Source organism: Macrobrachium nipponense, chromosome 11 (genome assembly GCF_015104395.2).
Source record: "Macrobrachium nipponense isolate FS-2020 chromosome 11, ASM1510439v2, whole genome shotgun sequence".
In the NCBI taxonomy this organism is placed as follows: domain Eukaryota; kingdom Metazoa; phylum Arthropoda; class Malacostraca; order Decapoda; family Palaemonidae; genus Macrobrachium; species Macrobrachium nipponense.
Genome location: NC_061087.1, coordinates 18,098,618 through 18,105,342, shown reverse-complemented (window position 1 = coordinate 18,105,342; position 6,725 = coordinate 18,098,618).

Here is a 6,725-nt window from a genome sequence, read left to right as displayed (position 1 = left end):
AGAGGGTGCACTCAACCACTCATCTTTAATTACACTAAGAGGTCCTCTAACCAACCTTTCCAAAATAACATTTCACAAAAGGGGAAAATCCGAGAGACACTTGTGGGGCTTCTCTTATGGCAAATAATAGAAAATCCACCCCTTCATCCATTTGTGCATTATTCTCGAGACAGTATTTTTTTAACATACTTTTAAAAGTCTGATGCCAGCGTTCTAAGACACCTTGGGACTCTGGGTGGTAGGCTGAGGATAATATTTGTTTAATTTCCAGTTCCTTCAGAACTTTACTGAATAAGTCACTTGTAAAGTTAGAACCACGGTCGCACTGTAGCTCTGGGGATTCCATAGGTGGTGAAAACTTTAAGCAAAGCATTAGCTACAGTTTTAGCCAAAATATTACGCAAGGGAATTGCTATGGGATAACGTGTAGTAGGGACACATAATTGTGAGCAAATATTGGTGACCCTTTTTTGTTTTTGGCAGAGGTCCTACACAATCTATAATTACCCTATGAAAAGATCATCAGGAACTACAATAGGTTGAAGAGGATATTTGGGTATACTTTGGTTAGGCTTTCCTGAAATCTGACAAATGTGGCAAGTACGGATAAAGTCTGCTATATCCTTTTTCATGTTAGGCCAGTAGAAATGGTTAAGAATCTTGTGATAAGTCTTGTGAATCCCTAAGTGTCCACCATTCCCATCATGAGCAACCTCCAAAACAAGTTTTCTTACAGAGGATGGTAAAACGATCTGGTGCTTTTCACCCCAAGTGTCAAGCTTAGATAACTTAGCAGGGCGATAAAATCTCATGAGCACACCAGATTCATAATAAAAACTAGGTGATTTATCAATTTCACATTTAGAGACTGCCTGACTGTGAAAATTACTTAGGGTATCATCCTGTTTTTGAGCTTTGATAAGCTCAGCTTTGCTCATATTTTCCACTGCATTTTCTACTACTTCAGAGCATTCTAGGTCTTTTGATTTATGTGATCGAGTAATTACACAAGCTACATCATTACTAAAATCATTTCCCTCACTAGGATGATCAGTTACCACCAAATTTGGAACAACTAAATTACCTGCCAGATCATTGCCCAACAAGAAGGATACTCCTTCCACAGGAAAATCGTTATCTACCACACCTACCGACACTCTACCTTTTTTCAAAGGACAATCAATAAAAATGTCTGCAAGGGGGGCACGAGAAGTTCGAGTTAAATCCCTCAAGAGTACAAAGTCACCATTTAAAGCCTTATTGATATCGTGATTGCTTTCCTTAAAATCAAACTTTGTGATGCCCCTGTGTCACGTAACATCTTTAACTTATGCTCAGCACCATCGGATGTTAAAGATCCAATACCATCTATTTTGAAACCTTCAAACAAATCCACAGCTTCATGTGTTACCACATGCAAAGACGGTTTATCCCTATGCAATGGATTACTTTTAAAACTCCTATCCTTAAAATTCCTATTTAACTCCGAAACCTTACAATTTGGTGTTTAACTTTCAGTTTAATAGAATGACCTGGTTCTTACAATATTTGCAAAGCAGTGACTCCCTAGATTCCTCAGTACTAACACCCAGAGTATTGCCTGGAACTTGTTTTACAATATGATCTAATCTCTTGCTAGTTTTATGTACAAGGGAGTAGGTGTCTGCTAAAGAAGCTGCCTTTAACAAGTCATTTTCTTGTCTGTCACAAAGGTACAACATTATATGTGAAGGAAGCTTTCTAACAAATTCCTCAAACACTATTAGATTTTCTAACTGTTCAAAGGTAGTTATAGTTGAAGCTTTTAACCACTTCCTAAAATCTCTTAATTTTTCTGAAGCAAACTCTAGGTATGTCTGAGTACTAGTTTTAACTTTATTGCGGAAAACTTAACGATAACCCTCCACAGAAATTGAAAAAGCATCTATGACAGCCTTTTTTATAACTTCATAATCATTTGTCTCTTTGATATGTCGGCAAACTTGAGCCGCTTTACCGGAAAGTTTAGGCCTAAGTAGCCAAATCCATTGTTCTTTCGGCCAATTCAAATGAGAAGCAGTTTCTTCAAAAGCCCTAAAATAGTCCTCAGGGTCATAATCAGTGAAATCTGGTACTAATTTCATAGTCTTGGATAAGTCAAACTTCTTTTGAGATTCTAGCAAATCAATTTCTTGCCGTTTATCGAGCCGGGAAAGTTCAGATTTTTCCCTTTCTGCTTTCAGTTGCAATTCAATAGTCTCCCTTTCTACTTTTACAGCTAATTCAGCCTGAAATGCAAGTCTCTCTTTCTCTCTTTCTGCTTCTAATCTAATCTTCTCTCTCTCTCTTTCTGCTTCTAATCTAATCCTTTCTTTTACAATTTCAAACTCTAGTTTTATTCTTTCTAAGTTTTCTCTTCCTTCTCGCGCTCTACCGCAATTCGCTCAAACTCGAGTCTTTGTTCGTTAGTCAAAGTATCCTTGTCTTCAACTATCCAGAGTCTAGCTTCAGCTCCTACCTCTTTAGCCTTTAAGTAATGTTCAAGAATTAAATTTCGAATTTCAGACTTTTTCATGCTACTTCTAACTGGTAGTTGCAAACGTAAACCTAACTCCAAAAGATCCTTCTTCTTTGCATATTGAATTGTGGAGAGTTCAGCAGAAGGATTACCAGCAAATTTATCAACATCAAAACTAGCCATTGTGAAATTGAAACAATGAAAACTTCCTTACATAAACTATCTGAATTCCTGTATCACAAATGAACGCAAGGTAACTCACAATTACGTCTAAGCAATTTGTTCACTTCATAAAAGTTCAGTATTTCAAATAAATGAAGAAAAAATAACAAAACGGTTTTTAAAAGGCTAAGTGTACGGGGGAAATTTCCCGATTCTAGTCAAATAGAGTGGAGAAAGAATAACCTTGCCTGGTCCAAACAATAGTTATTACTCTAAGCGACTAAAATTGACAGCTTAAGCATTTCGTGCGTCAGGCAAAGAGATAAAGGTTTATACTGTACCCCACATGCAATACAATAAAAACGGGCTTTGAATCAATAGGAGTAACTACACGAATTCTCAGCTGTGATAATTGAAGTTTATAACAGATTAAAGAGCTAACGAGTTTTGCTCTCGGGGCGAGTCTCGGTGGGGAGAGGAGAAACAAGCGAACATACTGGTGGAATAAACGAGTCAACAGGCACTGCACTATAACATAAACCGACACTATATTTCAAAAGCGGGCGCGCAACACTTCATAAAATACAATATCGAAAATAACAGGTATTCAGATGGCTCACAACGTACAATATTCTGAATGAGAACACACAACACTGACAAATTACTCATTAAAAGGAAGAATGTCTCCCGGACAGGCCCCCAAATTATGTTACATACTTATTAGGTTCATCACTGAATATTTAAGAATAAGACACGGATGGGTTCTGTAAGCTTGTAACACAATATTAAGAAAGGATAAATGAAAATTTAGTAACGAAATAATTATTATATTAACACAAAAGGTAAGTAAAAATAAACATTCCTCCCTTAGCAGAACAATGCTATAAATCACACCCATAAATAAAGAAAATAAACCTCATTCAAAATATTGAAAAATATACAGAAAATACTCAAAAATAAATAGGCAGCTCCTTCGACCCTCCTCCCAGCAAGAGACCAGAGTGAGACTAACTTAAGCCAGGGAAAAGGTCCGAAGGAGACAAAAAACGCAGAATATAACAAGTGATTCCGTATTCAAATGGTAGTTATACAGTTAACTAAACAGGACAATAATTAAATGGTTCAGCAATATGTACAAATTTAACAATATGCGTCACAATATATATATATGGTATAAGTATTACTGTCTTCATGTAATTTGTGAGTTTAAGTAAACATCCGTTTATATGTAACAATACATGTAATGATTACTATACTCTGTTTTTTTTCATCTGTCCATCCGCCTGTGGTGTTTTGTATGGTAACACTGCGTCCCGGGCTTTAGATAGTTACGCTATGTGTAAGTTTTAGGTAAATAAAAGGATACCTGGTGTACATTTGCAACTGAAAAGTGTTTTAATAATTTACTGTATGCGAATTACACCGTTAATATTCGAGATAGGATATTATTATAATCGTTGAATGTAAGCTGAATGTAACTATCTAAAGCCCGGACGCAGTGTTACCATACAAAAACACCACAGGCGGATGGACAGATGAAAAAAAAAACAGAGTATAGTAGAGGTGCACATTGGTTGAAAGTGTATTATGTTTATTATAACAATAAATACTGCTTGTATGTCATGATCCATGAGCCACAAAAATTAAGATATTTAAAAAAAAAAACCATGCTATTTTGCAAAGTAACATATAACGAACCGACAGAATAAACGCGAAATGGTAAATGTTGCATACCAAGATTTCCAGAATATCGTAATGCATGTAGCCCTGTGTAAATCAGTCGGCGAAGTTGGCACTCCTGTGCAAACACGTCTCCAGTGGCAACTTGGAGTTTGTCGAGTGTTGCTTGAAAAGTAACGATTCACTTCTCTCACGAACAAGTTAGAGAATGATTTTTATATCTCAAAAGACCTCGATTTTTGTTGGCAAGAAATGGCAAACTTGCAGTTGTTGCTGGAGGCTGCTGGGATTGCCAACCTAACCGAAAAGTTTTTCAAGGATTGGGGAGAAATGGTGAGGTGTATGTTTCCGAGAAAAAAAACAAAAAACAAAAACACGGAGTTTGGACTAGATTTTAGAGAGATGCATAACATGTCTTTTGATCTTTTCACTCATACTGAATTCACTCCAAAGTTCATTCACCATTTAAGTGTTTTAAATTCGTAATAAAAAATTATTCCAAAAAAAAAAAAAAAAAAATAAAAAAAAAATAAATATGCTTTGCATTATCATCTGTATATTGTTTATCATTACTATGGTCTTTCTTGCCTACGGTGTAGCAAGGGTCTAAAAGACTATAGATGATCTGCTTCAAGTTAAACTTATCCTTACTCCTCCCGTATACCATGATATTGTACATTTTCTTTAGTTTCTGACCAACAGTGTTAAAAATTAAGTGCTTGGGATCTGTGATATTTGTCTTAGCCTCAAAGAATGTTTTGGAATTTTATTTTCGACCGAGCATCATTTCGATAATCAGCGTCTTGGAATTTCAGTAGTTCACCAATTTCTTTGTTATAAGGTCCACGAAGATTGAAATTTTCTTCTTTGAAAGGAAAAAAAATCGGAAATGGAGACGGAAATTTATAGTTTAATATGGTAGACAGTGTGAAACATTAACCTTACACATAGATTAAAACATCTATAAGGAAATCCAACAAAAATAGCCATGGAATCAACAAATAAAAACATCGCCAAAAACAGTAACAAAAGATTATTCACCGGAGGTCGCAAAGTACTCTGTGTCTGGGTCTCCTTGTGCGTCTTTGGAGATTGTCACTGGAGATGAGGGCCGTGGTGTGGTTCTAGAGAGAGAGAGAGAGAGAGACAGAGAGACAGAGACAGAGACAGGGAAGACATTCCCCGCCATTGTCTCTGGCTAGACCGTGAAGCCTGACGTTGTTTTATCTGCAGAAGGCACAGTAGGAACGCGATGCATCATCGTCCAGGTCGCCGAGGGGGTTTTGTCTTTCTCTTCAGATAACATTGAATGCGGATGGTGTCCCGTTGTCAGATATCGCAAGGACACTTCCCGATGTCTCTCGATGTTAATTCAAGAGAACGGGTCTGTGTGTGTTCTTGTTCTTCCCGTTGCTGTTATTGTCGTCCTCTTTTTTTTTTTTATTCTGCATCACACTTTAAATTCTGGATAGTAACTACCCTTGCGAGAACTTCAGCTTGGGGATGAACACGGAAAAATAATAAATTTGGTTACTCGCGACGAGTTATCTGTCCGGTAATCTTATTACCCTTTGTGCATGTTGGTCATGCTATCAACAAATTGCTCGTACAATAGTTGATATATCTTGCAACAGGACCATTCTAATTTTGGCGCTGGAGATCCCGACGGCCAGCGGAGGCGAAACTCTCACTTCGTCGTCCCATGCAAATAGACCATGGGGCTTCGTCACTGGCCGAGGAGCGCGTAGAGGCGATTGCTCCACTTATTCCCCCGTTAAAACGGACCGAAGAGGCTCTGTGATGCACGAGTGAGCCCCTCATGCTGTGCGGGACAAAGAACGTCATGTCAGTGTGTCCAGAAGAACCGTGAGGCTCACCGCTCATTCCAGATCCCGAACGTTCCAGAGTCACACACCTTTGGGATGGGGGAGGGGCCGTCTCCCTTGGTAGGGTGATATGAGGGCAGTTACCCCCTACCCCACCCCGCCCCAGTTCTAACATCGTGGACCTCCCCACAACGTTTAGCAGCGCAAGACCAATGATATCAAGAAGTGCTATTTATATTAGTCCAAAGATGTAGTTCAAGGGAGGGAGCCCCATTGTTCAGCCTCGGACAAGAGCACCGCTGGTACTACTTACGATGATTCAGTGTTCAAAAGTTTTTATCTTTTGATGTTGTGTTTGACTTTTATATTTATTTATAACTTATCCTAAGCGTCGTAGGAGCGTAAGACTCGTAGTGTTGTCTCTGAAAATATTAAGGTAGCTAGATGCTACTGCAGTGGAAATAAAAGAAAAATAAATCTTATTCGGATTAGGAAAAGTATTGTCGCGATTCTTGTAGAATGAATTATTTGACGAAAAAAGTTACAGGAACACGACTACT